Source organism: Anoplopoma fimbria, chromosome 1, assembly GCF_027596085.1.
Source record: "Anoplopoma fimbria isolate UVic2021 breed Golden Eagle Sablefish chromosome 1, Afim_UVic_2022, whole genome shotgun sequence".
Classification (NCBI taxonomy): Eukaryota; Metazoa; Chordata; class Actinopteri; order Perciformes; family Anoplopomatidae; genus Anoplopoma; species Anoplopoma fimbria.
Genome location: NC_072449.1, coordinates 9,879,822 through 9,899,751, shown reverse-complemented (window position 1 = coordinate 9,899,751; position 19,930 = coordinate 9,879,822). Strand labels below are relative to the sequence as shown.

Here is a 19,930-nt window from a genome sequence, read left to right as displayed (position 1 = left end):
GTTTGATGGAGGATGCTGCTGCATTAAGGACCTCAGAAGCTCAGGGCCACCGAGAACGCACATGGGCGTTGAGGCCGGGCCAGAGCTTCTGATTGGCATTATCCTAACGAGCTGCAATTACAGCCCTGAAATCCACTCTTACTGCAGTGGTTTTAACGAGCAAGCCATCACGCAGCACCCACAATTATCATCACCAGAACTATTAAATGCGACGGCTACAGCCTTGTTAAATGCTCTCATATGTGGAGGCCGCGCATTCTTCTCAGGACACTGGCTGACAGACGGACACAAACAGAGGAGAGAGGCCAGAAAACGTTGTTCATGTACAACAGTAAACCCAATTTCTCTCTGATGTTCTCTACCACTTTCTTCCTCACTGTTTTTTTTAAAAGGCTTCCTCTGTATGCTGCAGGGACTGAGATCCCCTCCTGTGAGTGACCACAGTAACTTAGCGGTCTCCTGAAGCTTAAAATCTTATAGCTGCTGTGGCAATGCTCCAGCAGCAGGCTGCTCCCTGGTGGGCACATCCCAGTTGGGGCTCACCTGCTCTGGGCTCACGGTGGCTTCTGTGATCTCAAAAGGATGAGAGGAAGGATGGAGAGAGAAAGATGTGGAGGGAGGCACTTCAAAAACAACTTGAAGATGGAAGAGTAACAGCAATTTACCATAAATGCGGTTATGTATTTAATTTGCATCTTCGGAAAACATGCTAAAATGCTGAAAGACAGTTGACAGAAGATAACAATAGAGACTAAAATAAAGAGGCCCAAACATTTGGTGTGACAATTCAGGAATGCTTCAACTAATTTTACCAAAACAAAAGGAAAAAAAAATGTTTTGCACCATTCATTCAGGTGTAATTCTGTTTCTTGAGAGAAGGGGGGAAAAAAGTAAAAATGAAATATGGGAAAGGTGGGACATTTGATTCAGCTGGAATACAACCAATGAAAGAGTTCTGTTCCCTTACTGGGTACTATGAAAAAAGAGTGTGAGAGGGCTGTAAATGAAGAGTGTAAGAGAGTTCACAATGACAACATGCAACACAACATAAAGTCATTTGTTCTGTTATTGGCCGGAGTGCTTATGAAAAGGCTGCCAGTGTGAAATGTCTTTGGATTGCATGTGCTTAGGTGTGTGTGTGTGTGTGTGTGTGTGTGTGTGTGTGTGTGTGTGTGTGTGTGTGTGTGTGTGTGTGTGTGTGTGTGTGTGTGTATGAATCGGAAAAGATAGATAAAAAGTATGTTTAATAGGATTTGAAGAAGAAAAAGGAGAAGGTCACAGGAGGAGGAGGAGGAAGTTGGCCTCTGCTCAGAGTCAGGTCATGCCTGGAATTGGTGTGGCAGTTGGGAGTGTGTACTTGGCAGAGCGCAGCAGAGTGGCGCAGATCAGAGATGCAGGGATGCTCCTCGGGGATGCAGTGGAGGTTTGGCAGGGTCGCAGAAAAGTAGGACCAGACCGGGGCCAGACTGAGGCCAGAGGGAAGGACCAGGGCCAAGAGCCAACTCAGAGAGTGGAGCCTCTGTGTAGGATAGCAGCGCCGTAGGCCAGCAGCTCTCAGCACTTGGCTGCCAAGTCCTATCATAGCAAGCTACTTAGACCTCCCTTACAGCAATTTGATTTAGTAAAGACTTTAATGTAGCTTGTTCCTCCGTATAGGTGAGGCATCGGAGGGCAGAATTATAGAGAATGCTTCAACATTTTTAAAGAAATTAATGGATAAAATAATCAGACCATAGTTTGAGCCTTTTCCAGCAGCTCTTTGTATTTACTCTGCTTTGTTGTTGTACTAGTTTTTATCCGGCATTCACTGCTGTGGCCCACGGGAGATGTGAGTGTGTCTCTGAGCAGGGCAGGTGAGTTAAGAGAGCGAAACAAACACGTGCACAGCAGCTGGTCTGTGGTGCAACACACACACGCACACACACACACACACACACACACACACACACACACACACACACACACACACAAACATTCTGTTCGAGTTAGCACTGGTTGCTTGTATGTCCTTGTATATTATGTGTGTGTGTGTGTGCACGGGTTTGTGTGTGTGTGTGTGTGTGTACACTTGGCTGGCAAGTGTGTGAATCTTGGTCACTGTGTATTTTGTCAGGATTGTGATTAATGACTCACCATCATGATAACATTGGAGGGTGAGATGCATTCATTCACACAAAGGGCCCTCCTCGGGCACTCTCTCCCTGCCACCTCATCAACCGCAAGGGCCAACAACTGGCCCTCACACCGGCCCTTTGTGCCTGTTAACCTCCACATTAATTTACCCCTCCCACTTGTCCCTCTTGCATTTTCTCTGGATCCTTCTTTCTATACACTTGATTTTTTCTTTCTCCCCCCCCCCTCTCACTTCATAGATTATGTTCTATTCTATTACACACATTACAGTATGCATAGCTTGAAGGTGAACCTACATCTAGGAGGCAGTAACCCTGTAGGCCAATAAGTGAATGTCCTCTATCTTTATCTATCGCTAGATCTGTAAGGTGTGTGTGAGTGTGTTTGCATTTCTTCCTTGCACAAATAAGCCAGAAAGGCACATGATCTGTATTCACCTCTATCCTCTATTTCTTACCACTCTTGCGCACACACACACACACACACACACACACACACACACACACACACACACACACACACACACACACACAGGGCGGACTTTCTGGCTGCTGATTAATGACAGTCATTTGTCAGGCAGAGGTGGATAAAACAGTGAATATTATCTTTGTGCTAAGGGCCAGAGCACATCGCGCTCTCCCCCTCGTGTCTTTCATAAGTGGTTGAACACAGCGGCACGCCGGGACACGCAGACAGCCCGGCAGCCAGCAGATCTATTCTCATTACTTCTCTATTAGGACATCAGCTTCCACTGATCAGGCCCTACATCTCTATACCGACATCAGAGAGGGAAAAAGAGGGGTGGATGAAGGGTAGAGAGGAGAAGGAGAGGAGGGACGACAGAGAGAAGGAAGGAGGGAGAAAAATTGGGGAGAAAGAGAGTAACTTTATAAAAGGAGAAGGGAAACTTGACATTTCTGAATTTGATTAATACAAGTCTAAATCATCCTATTTGGAGAGTTATAGTCCAGTACTCCCGTGGTAAATGGCGTTCATCTGCCCTTATGCTGTCCTTCAGTGAGGAGATTAACAGATTTGCTTTGACCTTCTGTGTCAGAGGAATGAAAAAAAAAAAAGGACGGGAGTGTAAACAGTCCAAGTTTGCTTGGTCATTTTTTACACTCATTTTTCGGAGAAGTAAACATGCTGTCAGGAAAACTATGTGGAAAACCTATGACAGGGATTTTTCTTTGAGATGATACGATGGCATTTTTTTCTTGACATCTTCGCTGCCTGAGAGCAAAGTGAAATTAAAAATACTGTACAGCACCTGGCTTTCAGACTGTAAACTTTATATGGGAGTGCATGAAAAGAAAATACTCACAATGAGACAGCAAAATGAATTACTTTTATTCAGCAGCAAAGCCTGGTTGATAAGGGAAATATGTTTGTCAGCCATATCTGCAGGGTGAGGCTTGATATAGGCCTGCTGATGGGAAATTGTGACTTTCTGAGACATGTCCCGACCGAAATCAAAACGTAACTCATTTCCATGAGAGCATTTTCAAAAATTCCTTGTGGCTGAGACTTTCTATCTGATGTCCCTGCCTCTTTGCTGTGAGAATGTTTGAACAGGACAAACACATTGCTGAGTAAGTGAAGGCCCTATCACCGACAGAAAGCACAGGAGAATCTGGAAACAAATATTTAACGTTCCCCATCTCAAGTGGCTCCGCAGCAAATACCTCAAGGTGAGAGAGTACGACTTGTTATTTCATCGGGAAAATGATAAGGTGAGGTGATTACAGCAAGGTCGGTTTAAAGGCAGAAAAGGATTTGCATGTGTGCATGACAGGCACAGCAAGATATTATTGTAATGGTGATAATTTAAGGAGAAAAAGTTTCTTAGAGCCGGTATGGTGTAGTACACTGATGCATTGAATATGGCTTCAGAAAGTAATGTTATCGTATTTTATCACCAGATATATTCAATACCAAAAGTTATTACAAAAAAAGTCTCAAAACCAAATCGTGATGGCAAATGCAGAAAAGTGGCCAGAATAATGTTTCCCCCGAACTAAAGCTTAGGCTTAGTCAACAAGCTCCAGAGTAAAATGTTCTGACCGCTGACTGTTTTCTCTTTCTCTTGACCTCAAGTGACTTTTCATCAGGGTGGAGCACATCCACCTGGAACCACACTAAAATGGCCGATTATCAAAAGAAAGCCTCAGGTGTGACTCCTTGCTCATATTCAACGTTTGACAAAAAGAAACAACGGTTTAAAAAAACACCACTCTTGTCTCCGTCCTCGCTCCTTCCTCTGTCCTCACTGTGTCCCCCGTCCCTCTCTCTCCGTGTCTCCCAAATACGCAGCCAATAAATAGCCCAGCATGCTTAGTTATTTCCTCATTGGGACAGACAGAGAATGAGAGGTGGGGCTGAGTGCCGATGCCTCTGTTTGCACCTGACTGCCGTAAATCACCTCCGCAGCGTTCCCATCTTCATGCTGGAGATTTAATGAACTACCACAGGCTTTTTATGCCTCTTAAGGCTCGCTGAGTGACCACTTTGTAGTTGTTCAGAAGAGAGGCGACGCTGCCTCTGCCCACTAAATCTTCCCTGTGCCACCGAGGATAAAAATCTCCCTTTATTCATGGGCTATTTACCAGATCCAGATTTATTACGGGGGGTACTCTAACAAAAGGCTGGTGAGAGACAGAACCCCCCCCCACCTCTCTCCTCCCCCCAGGGCAAGCTGGGTTAGAGACCTGGGAGCCCAACGACTCATCCTCGTTTGGCGTTTTGGGGGGGGGGGCTGTTTTTTTTTTTTTTTTTTATAGTGTAAGAGTGCAGTAGAGACCTCAATGTGCCCTCTCTTAATGACTGCACTGCTGAGGGTGACAAATATGAAGCAGGTATACACACTCTCTGGTAAAGGGTACACATACTGTATTTTCCGAAAACACATTTATGCACGCAGGTGTATCTGGGCATTCAAACAAGATAATGTAAGTGTAAAAACACCATGCATCCTATGCCATCTGTCCCTTCACTGACCCACCGTGTTACCATGGTAACACCTCTCTAAGCCTCTTGTTGTGTTGGCTTGCTGAGGGGTCATGGGTGACGGGTCAAAGAGATACTTTTAGATACATGACCTTTGTGATGGCTTTGTCAAGTTGACCTTAACAAACCCCTTGGATGTCTTCTTCCAAAAACTCACTGCCTTAAGTACTTACACACAAATGCATTAGCAGAGTGTAATTCTGTACTGTTAGTTGGTGTGCATGGGTCTACACATTGGCTCTCTTAGCCTAGAATGAAAACACCTTTTCTGCATCACATTCCTCTGACATTAAAACGTCCGGTTGGCTTTGCTAACAGCTCACCTGTCTGTGTTCTGCCGTCTCACTGCTGCCTGCCTCCACTTGTACCCTGCGGTTCATGGACTTTGCTGACCCAGCGTTGACCCTGTTGCATTGTGTCTCCTTGTTCCTCTTGAATAGACCTTACACCCTCCTCCCTCTCCTCCTCCTCCCATTAAAGGGAGGTGCCCTCTCTCATTTCTCCCAACTCCTACTTCGGTCTCTTTGTGTTTTTTGCTGTTATTTCCACTCTGTGCCAGGCTGCTTTCTGCCCTTTCAGTGGCATCATCGCCTTTAGAACGATTACTCCTGTAGCTCTAAAGATGATTATAATGCAGCCACTTGGCCTCCGTCATTGTCTTTCCCTAAACTCATGAAGCAAATGTTTTCTTCCGCTTCAAAAGAGTTCAATTTGAAAAAGATGCATCCTATTTTTCATTAGGCCCTGATGCGCATGAGGCAAGCAGACAATTGAGAACAGCGCTGAGCCCTTTTATGACAAACATACTAATGGCTATATACTTCCTCAACACTCATCCAAGAATAACCACACAACTTGAACATTTCTAAGCAAAACAAGTCCTTGCGGAATTCGACAGACTTTTCTAGGCTTTTCAGCCACTTTCTCATTAGCAGAATGAAAGAAGCCTGCCGGAAACTCCACTGGTGCACGGACACAGCTGTGAGCTTTTGAGTTTTGAGTAAAAGTTTTGCTCAATAACAATTCAGAAAAATAAGCGAGCAGATTAATTACTGAATTTGATCTCGCTGGAGAAACTCTCTCTGAGAAATGTAAAAGTTAGCGGAGATAAAGGGGGGGGGGACATCAAACAGCCACATGTGTTTGCTTATTTTTATAAAAAGCTGGGACTTGTTATCAGGGCCAGGCAGGACTTTAGGCTCCACACATCTTGTTGTTGTGGAGCCTTTCTAGTCTTGAGTGCGCTGAGGAGATGGGGGGGTGGTTAATGGCAGTAGTGGTGTGTGTGTATGATGGGACTTGAACCCTGCTGCTAACCCCCCCCCCCCCCCCACTCACAGGCAGAGGCCGGTATCTGGATGGGTGCCAGAAGTTCTGAACTAATATTCACAATAATGTTCTTGCTCCGAGGGGCCAGCGACAGAAAACACTGTGGAGTCGTGCCAGCTTTTACTCCCCTCCTGTTCTCCTCTTTCCACTGCCCCACCGCACCTCCCTGAGCTGTGGGAGTCTCTCCTTCTGTAGTTCTACCCTTCTAGCTCTCTCTCCCTCTCTCTTCAACCATTTTTAAAGCTTATGGCAGAGTGAAGTAAGTTTATTGATGTTTTGTATGTGTGTGTTAGCTGCGTCCCAACACCGTTAATACGGCACTATACAAAGTCTAAGTGTGTACACAAGTGCAAATCCATTTATGTTTCAATTTGGTCAGTTACCAGTGTGAACACTTTACATTTTTGGGGGGAATATAACTGAAACGCCAATGATTGTCAAGAGATTATATTTAGGCCAATCAGGGAGAACAAATAACATCTTGGAAAAAAACTGTAAAATGTGAATATTCCAAAAGAACCAATATATCAGAGTTTTCTTCCTGTTATTTGTTCTCCCACTACAGTATGTATGGCATTCAAGTCAAATCCCATGGCGCACCTTAGCCAGTCTCCAGATCTCACAGTTCCTAAATTCTCATCTAACACAACTGATGTTCGTGTACTTATGTGACCCGACCAGTGACCCCTGAATGGTAATTCTGTCTCAGACTCGCATTGCATATGGCCTTTGAATCACCTCAGAGCACAGCAGTGGTGAACCAGTGTTTTATTGCACTCTATATATTTGAATGGTGGTGTATGTGGAGCATGGAGACAGAGATGTACTCCATGTCCTCTGAGCCATCTCCTCTAACTACATTTCATGGACCCTAATCACACCAGAGGCATTTATCTTAGCATTGTGTGCGTTTGTATGCATGTATAATGTGTGTGTGAGCAGGTTGGGTTGTCTGTGTCCATGGATGTGTGTATGTGCAGGTCCATGCGTACATCATGTGTGTGTGTGTGTGTGTGTGTGTGCGTGTGTGTGTATGTCAGAGGCATGCTACTGCTGCACCTCACCTCCCTCAACCACCCTGCTGATTGTTCCACTGATGACAGAATGCATCATACCCCCCCGCACCCCAAAAAAACTGATGATGCTGTCGCCCTGAAACCCCTTTTGTAGCCTTACCGTCGGGAATCACCATAAATAACCATGACATCATCCCATTCTTATCTATGGGACGCCCCATGCTGATCGATAGCACGGCTGCGGCAGTGTAAATAGCTTCTAATGCCCCATCTTCCCCTTCAAATAGGTCTACATTATTTATGATAGCTGTTAGGTTACCGGTCCAGGACACAATTTATTTCACCTCACCCCTGCTCCTATTATCCCACTGCTTTTGACTCTTGATGGGGAGATTGGGGTATGAGGTGGGAGATTGGGGGGAAACATTCATCGCACACAGAAAAAAAAAAAAAAAAAAAAAAAAAGCACATTCCTGTGTTCTGAGAAAGCACCCCCAAACACTTAAATACATCTAACTCCAACGGAGGTCCAAAAGGCTCATCACTTGGATGAGGTGGGAGGAGGAGGAGGAGGCAGGAGGATGGAGGGAAAATGAGGAGGAGTGAAAGTGGACCTGAGTGCTGCCTGGTCCCACCCTGTGGTAACGATGGGACATCCTTTACTCAGATGACAGTGAGAGTGGCAGGCCTATTTGCGCGGCCGCCGGCACGCTGTGACGGATTGGACAGACAGAGCGGTTGGAGGCTCGTGGAAATGACAGGCTGCATTTCCATTTGGGTGAAAAATCTGGCTAACGTGGCCGGGTGGGTGGGGAGAAAAGGGAACACATGGGCTGGCCAGCCTGTCTGCTGCTTTTTTTGGGGTGTTTGGTCAGTCTACTTTCAGTCTGTCCGTGTCTTTGCCTTAATTACCTTCACTGATATGCTTGTCCGCTAGCCGTCTGTTTTGTCTTTCTGTGTGCTGCAAATGTTCCGGTTTGACACACACGTGAAAGCATGGCCCAAAAATTAAGTAAAAAATACCTGACCTGTGTTCAGTACCAGCAAATCTATTTATATGTTTTAAATTTGATAAAGATAAATATGGATAGATAGATAGATAGATAGATAGATAGATAGATAGATAGATAGATAGATAGATAGATAGATAGATAGATAGATAGATAGATAGATAGATAGATAGATAGATAGATAGAAAGTAGTAACTTAGGTCCAAAATTGAACTACCACACATATAATCCCATACATGGGAGTAGTATGTTGTCTATAGCACATGTGCAAGAATATGTTGGTGATTGAGTATATCACTTAGCCTGCGTGTGTTTGCCGGCTCCACGCTGTTAGATTGAGACAGACATGGCAGAGGATTATGGGAATTAAGTATATCAACATAAGCGGTTGGTAACTGCTTCTCATAGACACAAGAATAACACACCATTTCATATTCATCATGTAACAAAAACACTAGACCATACACTAAGCAAGCAGCCTTCTTGTGAAAACTTTTATGCCTTAAAAAGTTGGGGTTTGGGGACTTATTTCACCAGGGGGGGGTGGAAAGACAGAATATTTGCTGAGGTGGACAGCTCCCTCGTCAGAGAAGAGGGGCAGCGAGGTATTATTCCCCGAGCAAAACCCAGGGGTTTGCGTGTGAGAACGGCCTGAGGAATGTTCATCCTCACGCCTCATTGGTGTTCTCATCGCTGCACGCAGATCGAGCACTGGAGATGGGACACCCTAGATTTACGGGACGTGTCAGAAGCTTCACATCCTCGGGCCCCCTGGGGCCAATCTCCTGTCTTGATCTGGCCTGCAAGGAAAACAGCCGTCCCTCACGGTCTGACAGTGAGGTGGAGCCATCCAAACACACGGGGAGGACGGAGACTGGTGAAAATGAGGAATGTAAAGGAAGGAGGGAGGGATGGAGTGATGGAGGGAGGCCACCTTTGGCGAGGACCACCGCAGCTCTGGCAGTCTGATTCTTCACACATCACTACACAGTGATGAAACGGCCAAACCGGGCTCCTGCAGAAAGTGAAGACTGATGACTTTATCTTGGTGAAGAAACATCAATGGGAAGTTTCTACGGTGACATACATTAAAAAAACATGGCTGATCTAATCAGGACCTGCTGTTCAACAGGTGTTCACATTCAGTGGCTTTTAGCCGTAGTTCAGACATTTAAGCCCAATTAAACTTATTTAAAAAGAGAGACAGAAAGAGTGTGTGTGTAAACTCTCTCTTTTCCTCCGCAATCGTTTTCTCAGCATTGCTCATAAAACCTCAGAATCCTCAAAGAGAGGAGAAGCTCTAGCAGCCTAAAGCCCACAAAGGCCTTTTTGTCCCCTGCAGGAACTGGTAGCTGTTCAGGAAGTGGAGACCGGTGCCAGCAGGATGATTTATGGCTCTGTGTCCTGGGTGGTGGTTGGACCTGGTCCCACTGTCACTCAGGGCCAGAGAGAAGCCCTGCATGGCCCAATCAGACGCTGCCCAGAACTCTAAAGACATTACAATGCATGTCATAAAGTGGCTTGGATGGAAGGGAAGCAGCCATAAAAACAGCTTGGAGGAGGAGAACAATTGGAGGAGAGAATACAGATGACACGAACCCTGCTCTCAGAGACTCTGGCCTGGTCTGGTCTGTCTTGGCATCCTGTCTCCTCTCTCCTCTCCTCTCCTCTCCTCTCCTCATGAAAAGCATAATTCGGCTGAGACATTCATTTTGCCATTTTTTCCTCATCTGTTCAGAAGACGCTAACTCGTTAGGACTTCACAGGGCTTGCCAGGACTGGAGACAACAATTAGTTTGTTGGAGATGTCAGAAATGGCCACTGAGTTTTGCAGGAAGAAATCCTTTGTGACGGATCGGTGCTGACAGCTCAGGCTCGGCGAGGAGGGAGCGGCGGACTCCCAGAGCGCCCCGTGTAGCGGAGGAACCTTTGGGCTGCATTAACCCTTATCTGTGAGCACCGACCAAACAAAGTTCCCTCACAAACTACCTGCTGTAGCCTGGAAAATCCTATTACAGACTGCAGAGGGACACTTGGGAACAGTCCATCGGGGAAATCTGTCTCCCTCGGCACGTATTAGAGACAGGACATCGAGTTCTCTCTCCAACCTTCTCAGCTCATTCTGCCTCTCATTCATTCACTATGACTGATTTAGTCTCTCTCTCTTGTACTCTTCTCTCCCCTTTATCCGTCTTTGTTTCTCGTCTGCCTCATCCATCACTCTTGTTTTCACCCTGTCTGGTTGTCTAGTTTGGCCTATCCTATCTTCTCACAGACCCCCCCCCTCAGTCGCTATGCATAAGCATGTTTTAAGTCCCCTTTTCATCCCAGTCACCCCTCCACCCTCTCTCTCTTTCGGGAGGAGAAACACTATCTATTCCCCACCATCTTTGCATGAGTGAGCTGCATTTATCTGTGGGTTTTTAGGGTGACTGCCATGTGTAGAGCCCAATCCCATGCCCCTACGCTAAAGTTTAGAAATCTATAATGCAAAACACATGAGCGTACAGTATGCTATATGTCTAATCCAATATATCCCAGAAACATTCCCTTTTTATTGCTCAATTTACATCTTCAAACAATGAACAATGCTTGGTATGAAAAAGATACTCTGCAAAAGCTGCTGTAATGGAGTTAAGAATAACATTCCTGGAGTCACTGTGAGTGTAAACAAGAAATGGAACTCTGCAGAACACAAATGGAGTCTGATTTGCAGCATATGTAGCCTATAGTGCAGCATCGTGAGAGAGAGAGCGAGAGAGCGAGAGCGAGAGAGAGAGAGAGAGAGAGAGAGCGAGAGAGAGAGAGCACTTGCAGAAGAGTAGTTGTTATGTTTTGTACTTTTGCTGTAACATTGCTCAATAGTTTTTCCAAAAATTTGAAAAAAAATGTATTCTGAACTAGTTATAAAGCTGTACAAGCAGGTACATTAATTTAATCACTTTTTGCAAAACATACTATTTGCACCTTTGTTGTCATTATTCAAAAGGAATGCATGTTTACTCTGAACATAATTAACCATCCCCTATTGTAATTACGCAATGACAGAAATTGATGGACTGTATCATTGTTATGCAACCTGAAAGCAATTACAAAACAATTATTGACCAGGATGTGATCGGTGGTTATTAACATGGTAATTAACCCCATTAAATACAAGAGCCACACTCATTTAAAACGTGACCTTCAAACACTGTACAAACTATTAACACACACCCTGTTAGTTAATTAGCGCTCGCTACAACAGTCGGCCAAAAAAACTGATTTTGATTGCAGTCATCCCAACGAGAGTGGCGGGTCTCAGGTGTGTGGGCAGGAGCAAAGTGTTGTGTAAACCGCAAAGAGGAAATAATACCACAATGGGAAAATACGACGATTACAGGTAAAAATTCAGCATTCAAAATTGAACTACCAGCAAAACACACTTCAAGAATTGAAACAAAAAGTACATATTATGGCTACTATCCCCTTTCAGAGCATTATATTCTCAAAAATGATATTAATTTATTACAATTAAGGTAAAAGCAGGATTTTAAGGTTATAGCTGGTTGAAGTTGAGCTGATTATTCAAAACAGTTTATCATATTTTCACTCTGTTAAGTACTTTAGTACATGTACTTTGTTACTTTCCACCATGGTAAATTAGACAAATCTTGTTGAGGTCAAATCCAACATGAATCATACCATCTAAATCCATAGTTTACATCGCAGATGCTGTGTAGGATCAATTCAATGGCCTGTATGTGACTTTACATGAGAAACTGTCACCAGGAAATTGAACTAACACTGCTGCTATAACTAATAATACTGCCAATACTGGTAGTACTAAAAGGGTGCTAGGTGTATCACCTTTCCATTGACTACAACTATATATGTGACATAGTGCTTCATAGACTAAAGTATCCATCAGCTGGTGAAGACGTAACATATTATTTATCTTAGAATATAATAATGTGCGTCAGGAAGCAGGACGCCATCATGCAAAACCATTACCGAGCAACCTGATGTGGTCTTCCCTCCTGTCAATCATTCACTCCTCAGCAATCTTCGGCTTTACTCCCAGGCCACATCTGAGAGGACCAGACAGGGCCAGCTCACAAATATTGACTTTCCAATAACATAAGAGTGCACAGCAGCCTATCATATGGCTCGAATTAAAGCATTATGACATAATAGAGCAAAGTCGGGGTTAAGACCTCATTACTGCCACCCGGGGCCTCTGCTTTTCTCTCTCTCTCTCTCTCTCTCTCAACCTGGCAGCTCTCAGTTCTGGTTTTGGAACTGCTCCACTCTAATTGGAGCGGCAATATGGAGTAATTGTAGGAGGGGTACGGTGTTACTGTGCTGAATGTGGCCCGGCCTGCGTTTTTTTAGCGCTTAACCCGGTAATAAGCTCTCAAACCAGACCGCACCGTCCCCATTACCCTTTGAACTGCAGCACAGAGACAGAGGAGAGATTTGAACATGTGACTGAACACACAGAGCAGCACAGTCCACACGGGGTACATGGATACATAAGTGTATAGAGATTGTGACTTTGTGTAGGTTATAATAGCCGTGAGAGAGTGAGCGGAGAGTCTGGCAGAGGCTAAGAGGACAGACGGCAGCGCTGACCACAGACACAGAGAAAGTGGTTTTGTGGAGCAGTATTAGCTCTTGATTATTTGCGTTAACCGGTACTTAGATTTACTGCCTGGGTAATGCGATCTGACTGGTAGTTAAGCACTAGCAGCAACTCGGGGCAAGAAAAGAGTTGCTGTTCCCTCTATACGTTTCCCCGGACTGAACCAATAAAAAGCCTGCAAGCTCTGCCCCCGAGTCGCCGTTTCTCCCTCTCTCTGACTCCCCCCGTTGGGAAGACATTTGGAAACAATCAGTAGTGTGTTTTAAGGGGAAGGCCCTTCCCCTATCAATCCCCCTAGATAAGGTATCTATGAGCCTCTCTCTGTGGCCCCGCACACGGAATTCATCACCTCTGTTTCCTGTATGCTGTTTAGGGGTCCCTTCATTTTCACTCCTATCTGTGCAGAGTGCAGGGGGCACATTATGTGTGTGTGTGTGTGTGTGTGTGTGTGTGTGTGTGTGTGTGTGTGTGTGTGTGTGTGTGTGTGTGTGTGTGTGTGTGTGTGTAAACCTTTGGGGTTAACTTGTAGTTGTGTATTTGTGTGCACGCATACACATTCTAAAAATGCAGTGTTGATATGTGTGTGTGTGTGTGTGTGTGTGTGTGTGTGTGTGTGTGTGTGTGTGTGTGTGTGTGAATGAATAACAGCACTTTTTGCCCAGGGGAGCTCTGTAGACAGTTGACGAGGTGCGTTTAATAAAAAGTGCTCTTATCCTATGTGGAGTCAGTAGCACATTCCCTATAGTCCTTTCCTAAGGTTACCTCAGTGCTTCCACCACATTTACTGCCTATTGAGTGGTAAATTAATAGGAAGTTGTTTAACATTTTGACTCAAAAGGTTCACTCACAACACTCTAACCTTAAAAAATAGCTCAGAGGCTCCTTGGTAGGCAACATTCAAATCTGAAATTAATGCAAGCTGGTAAGCTTTGCAACATGCCAACTCCCATCTCTCATTTATTATTTTACTTCCAAGATAGTCATCTAATAACACAGAAATGCTTTGAAAATAATGGATTCGACAGCGACTTTAAAGCTTCCTTGTTCCAGCAAGTCTTGCCGTGTACATCTTTCTCAGAGTGCTATAACAGCCGAGGACAGATGATATAAATGTGTGTTACAAGGCGGTGGCATTTATATTCCGCCGATGAGTCAATGCACCTGCATATAAATTCTATTATATCTGCGGCCGTCTAGACGTTTGTCATTGTGTTATTGAGTTTGCCCTGCATGTGTTTCCGATCAGATTAGCCTCGGTTTTTTTTCAGTTTAGAGTGTGTTTTGTTTGTGTTTTGACTCCCACTGGGAGCTATCAGCTAGTCCGATTTTTTTTTTCTACATCCCGTCAGGTCAGAAATAATGGAGGGAGAAACATGTCCCCCCCCTGAGCTTTTCAAACAGGTGAACTCCTCTTTCCTCATCTCTCCTTTTCCAGACCTCCCTCCTTCAATCAAACAAGTCCTTCCATTCACTTCAGATCTAATAAGGTCCGTGACCTTTGACCTACTTGGATAGACCCCTGACGAGAGCCTCCTTCACCTGGTATTGTGCTGCTGGCTACACCTTCCAACTGGCATAGCCCCCACTCCCGCCCGCCTTTGTCCTTCTGCAATTCACTCTGACTTTGTTCAGTTAGTTAACCTAGCTTCCCCTCCCTGCTGGGAACTCAGACAGAGAATGAGGGAGGAGGAGGGAGTGGGGAGGAGAAGCGGGGAATGAGGGTGAAATTAGAAATTTGTAAAGTTTTCTTTTTTGTTGTCCTGTTTCACTGTGAGAGAAAACCCACCTTCGGGACAAAGTGGATGGTTTGACTGACCCTGCACTCATATAGGGGAATCTTCAACCTGCACCAACAAACAACAGATTAACCCAAAGAAAAGGGATTACCAATCAACTGGGAGGCAGGGAGACGGACCCCCAGCTTGTTTTGTTTTTGGGGATTTTTGAATGGACATCACTCTTTTCAAGGACAATCAAGTTCCAGTTCCATTGAATGGGGAGCTCATCTCCCTCACAGACACCAGGAGAAACAAAAGCAGACACAGACGCATGCGGCTGAACGGACTATGGGGCTGCACACTCTGCACCATGTGAAGGAAGTTAGAGGCCAGGGGTGTGCACATGATATTTACTCAACAGGGCTTGGGCCAATCCAACTAATCAATTGTCAATCAATTCAGTCTTCGAAAAAAACTTGTGACTAGTTGTTGCGACATGCGGTATTTTAAGACATTATGGATGACTTCGTTGATCAAAGTAAATCAACGATTTGATAGAATAGATTTGATAGTGACACGTTTTATGTAGACAAAAATGTTGATATATTATAACGTTGTAAAACCCCAGATTACTTTCAATGCCAACAATAGTTTTTACATCCAAAGCTAAAATTTTCACTTTCTACAATACCTCTCCAGCGCAACAACAGAATGGATACGTGGTCTTGGTCTAAGCTCAAATCCAGCTAAACTTTTGTGCCCATGACCATATTTACTTTTAGCCTCTACCCCTAGCAGTTACTAACCTTCAGGTCTATCCAACTATGGGTCCAAACTACTAGTCTTACACAGCTCAGCTAAGTGAAGCTGTATTTACAATTAAAAGAAGGTATAATTAAAGGCCGTGCGTTTCCTCTGCAGCACAACTCAACGGTCTCTTGTCCAGAACATTCCCTCCACATTGATACACATTTCCTTCCTTACACTATCCGGTCCCACACAACAGAGTTTAATGATCTTTATTGTTCCCATTACAATTCAGTGTCAACGAGACTTGAGTGTGTGCTGTGAGCGGCTCCTTCATAATTACAGTGTCTCAGCAGCTAGAAAGTGCTCTTCTCATGAGAGAGAACAGGTCCCGCAATGATGTCAGAGCGGCCGTTGTGTTCATGCAGCACAATGCATTGCCTTTGCAGAAGCAGGACTTTTTCACTTAGTATTTCTAAAAAAGAAAACTATATGTGTTTGTACGTGTGTGTGTGTGAAAATGTGAAGATGTGTGTCCATTGAGAGGTGTGTGAGTGACAGAGGGGTTCATCCCTAGCGCCTGCCTTTCTAAGCGCTGCTGTGGGCAGGGCCATCTCCGCTGACAGTGGATGGGATGTGGAAGGGGCTCAGGGATTAGGGGGGCTTTTTAGGAGGACCAAGAGTGGCTCTTTCTCCCAGTGACAGAGAGAGGTGACAGGCCGTCAGTGCACAGGGGACAGGCGGACAGCCAGCCAGAGACATCTGCATTCATTCAGGACAGCAGCTTATCCGTGCACAAAAAAACACGCCCTCTCGAAACGCCCTCCGTCCACGCTCTCACACTCTGTCTTGCACACATGCACACACGAGAGCGTGTGCGCGCACACACGCAACACACAAAACCCTGATTCTAGGATCGACCAGTTCACACTGTCTGCACATATATAAAATAAAAAAAAGTAACAACAGATGAACTACAGTTGCCTGAAAACTTCTTTCTTGTAATTTCAGCTCTTATTTAAATGTGACAAATCAACTGCTGGCACCATAACCACAGGCTCTATAAACACAAAATGTCTTTTAGAACTCAAATTGAAATATTATATATTTGTTTTTCCGAATAGATAATTTGAAATGCAAGATTTTCAGCTGACAACAGCTTTAATGATGGGTCTCCTCCTGGCCAGGCAGCTGCTTCTCCTCCTTCCATCCTCCCATCCTCTCAAGACTGGGAGGTTCAGGAGACAGGCAGAGCCAGGAAAGGCCCTGCCCAGCCATCTAATCCTCTACTCCCATTCAACATCACCTCTAATCTCCTTCACCACCTCCCCCCCACCATCACCACCAACACTATCGCCTCCACCTGCACCTCCGCCTCTCACTCAAGAGGTGCACAAAGGCCCTAAAGCAGCCCCGTCCCGCCCCACTCACCATCCCACCCATTCTTGCGCCCCTAACCTGCTCCGCCCATCGCTCCTACAGCAGGAGGCACCCAGTTTTCTAAACCCAGGGCCCATAATCCCGTGGGGCTGTGAGTTTGGGTGAGCCCAAAGGCTCATTGAGTGCTGGATAACTCTCTCCCGGACTCTAACTCTCTGTCTTATTGTTGCCGCTGCTGAGAAGAAGACAGACACAAATGGAGTTTGAATTTCAATGTGCCTAACGACTCAGAGAGAGAGAGAGAGAGAGACAGCAGAATATGGACTGGTGGGCATCCAGGCGTTAAAGAGTACTTTCAAGGAAGCCATGGAGAAATGCATGCAAATACTGTGAGCATGAGCCGACCACCTTATCCCAAACATGAAAGTTGGAATAAAATATTTTACAGTTCATGTTTTATTATTTGTATTTCTATTACTTAGCAAAAAAGAATTAAATAAATTCTGTGAAAACATATCCAGTACTTAACCCTCCCTATTATTTTTGCCACTGTTAGATGATCTTAAGCCCAGCCCCTGAGCTAAACTTTGGAAATAGAACCGGTCATCAGCTTTGTTCTGGTAGGTCCCAATGAGACTTGGGTGTATTCACCCTTGTTGAAAGGTCACTTAACCTCCTTTTAAGATATTTAAAGGCATTTGGATTTATTTTAAAACTCCCATTGTTCTTATATAAGGTGTTTATTGTTCTGTTGTAAATACAAATGAGATTAAATTAATTCCTTATCAATGCAATAACTAATTTGTCATTTGAATTGATAAATCCAGTCTTTTCGGTTTACATTCAACATTTTTTTCTAACTGAAAGTAAATCTTTAGTCAACAGAGTGGTTGGAATGTTAATAGGAATAGTTTATATTGACAGATGAAGTCTGGAGAAACAATTTAATTAAAACACAAAGATAATTCACACTTATAAAAATCATAAACGTACTTAAAGCACTCCGTAATAGATTTGTCTCAGCTTCCAAACACACACACATAACTGCATGCACACTCACACAGTGAGCATTATGACTACTGGCACAGTCAGCACTCTGGTTCTGCATACAGCAGTGTGGGTGAGCATCTCAGCCCAACAGACCCCTCACTGCTGCCCCTCTAACTCTTATTTACCGTAGCTATCTTTCCCATAAGTCACCATTCCTGTATTCATAAAGCATCATGGACGCCATAACTCACTCGTCCCCTTTATGAATAAAGCCCCCGAATTTATGGTGATGGCTCTGAGGAACGGTGGCCTCCCTGGTGACAAACTTCCCCCAGTCTGTCACCACTGGCCTGGGCCGCTCAGGGCCCTCCATCAAACGCTCCAGATGGGAGCGCCACTTTAGCGTTCCCCGGTCGGTGACATCACCTCGCTGCGCCGCACGGAATTGATGATGAAAGCAAACATATCTATCTTAACTCACATTTACCAGATCAATTTTATTTTTACAGACCCTCCGCAGGCTTATTGGCATATTGACGGTTTGCAGGCGGGACGGGGGGAGGGGCGGGGGTGAGCAACGGTTGAGGGATGGTGAACGGGTGGGCATGAGAGAAAAGGAGGGGGGAGGGTCAGGAGGGCTTAATGGCATTTACCATATTTAATGCAGAGGGATGTCATCACTGAATATCCATTCTGAATAATGTGGCATTTCATCATAAATTCTTTACAACTTATTTACTTAATGGAAAGAGTTATGGCTCGCTGTCAGGGTGGTAATTAAACATTGTGATACAGTGCTGCCCTGCCAGGATCCCATCTTTCCCCTCAAACCCCCCCCCCCCGCCTGCCCTCACACACACACACACACACACACACACACACACACACACAACACACACACACACACACACACACACACACACACACACACACACACACACACACACACACACACACACACACACATATACACACACACCAGCTCCTCAGCGTTTTAAATACATATTATTATTCAAGATCCACATAAATTACCACCGGATTAAAATTCATGAAACCTCTTTTTCCTTTATTTCCTTCCCTGGGAAAAAGAATAACCCAGAGAGCTTGTTCAACCAGCTGTAAATCTCTTAGAGAGGGACAGAGACTTTTTATTAAGATTCTGTGTTATGAAAACAGGCAAAAAATGAACAGTTTTTCTTCTCTACAATTTAAAAGACATTTTAAGATTTATATATCGCGTCTAACCCGGCAGTTGATAATGAGGGAGACGTTGTTTCTTAGAGAAATGTAGTCCAGAGTGAAAAAAAAGAGAAAGATATTTATTTTGATTTGGTTCGGGGCGCCAAAACCACTGAGTCAGAGCTGAAGGGCTGGAGTAATGCTCTATGATGCAAACCAAACGAGCACCGGTCCAAATCCAAAACTATTTATATGAGCCGAATGTTGATACTTTACCAACATGTTCTCAGGCAGCTTTAAAGTACAGCACTGAAATGGACTTCAGGGTTTGGGGGCCTCTGGTTAGAGAAGGACTGCTGCATTGAATCATCTTTTTCATTCAAACTTGTGACTTTTCACTTTATGAACTGCATGGTCAGCAGTTCTTAATGAGCTTGGTTCTATCCTACAAAGGGACAAAGGCCTGAGTATGAAGGACTAAATCCTCACATCCAAATTAGAGCGGATCTATTTCTGGAGACTTAATGAGGCTGATACTCTGCCAGCCCCTTTCTCCTACTCTATAAAACCAAACTAGCAGGACACTGACGGAGACCACATCTAACCTTTGACCTTGTCCTGTGACCCTGCCTTCGATTTTTTGTGCCGGCTGACCAATATGTGATTTGCCAATGGCCGCACTGGGTCCCTAACCAGGATGAGAAGGGGATTTATGGCTTTTCATTTTAATTGAGTTAAGAGCACAACCTCAACTCTCTTTCTTTCAATGGCTCTGAGCTCATATTACATCACCAGGCA

The 19,930-nt window shown here is 44.7% G+C and overlaps 1 protein-coding gene across 1 annotated transcript in view; it reads right to left on the bottom strand.

Annotated features, from left to right (window-relative positions):
* The window catches only part of mecom (MDS1 and EVI1 complex locus), a 132,887-nt gene that overhangs the window by 69,509 nt on the left and 43,448 nt on the right, over positions 1 to 19,930 (bottom strand). The gene's annotated exons all lie outside the window — the stretch shown is intronic.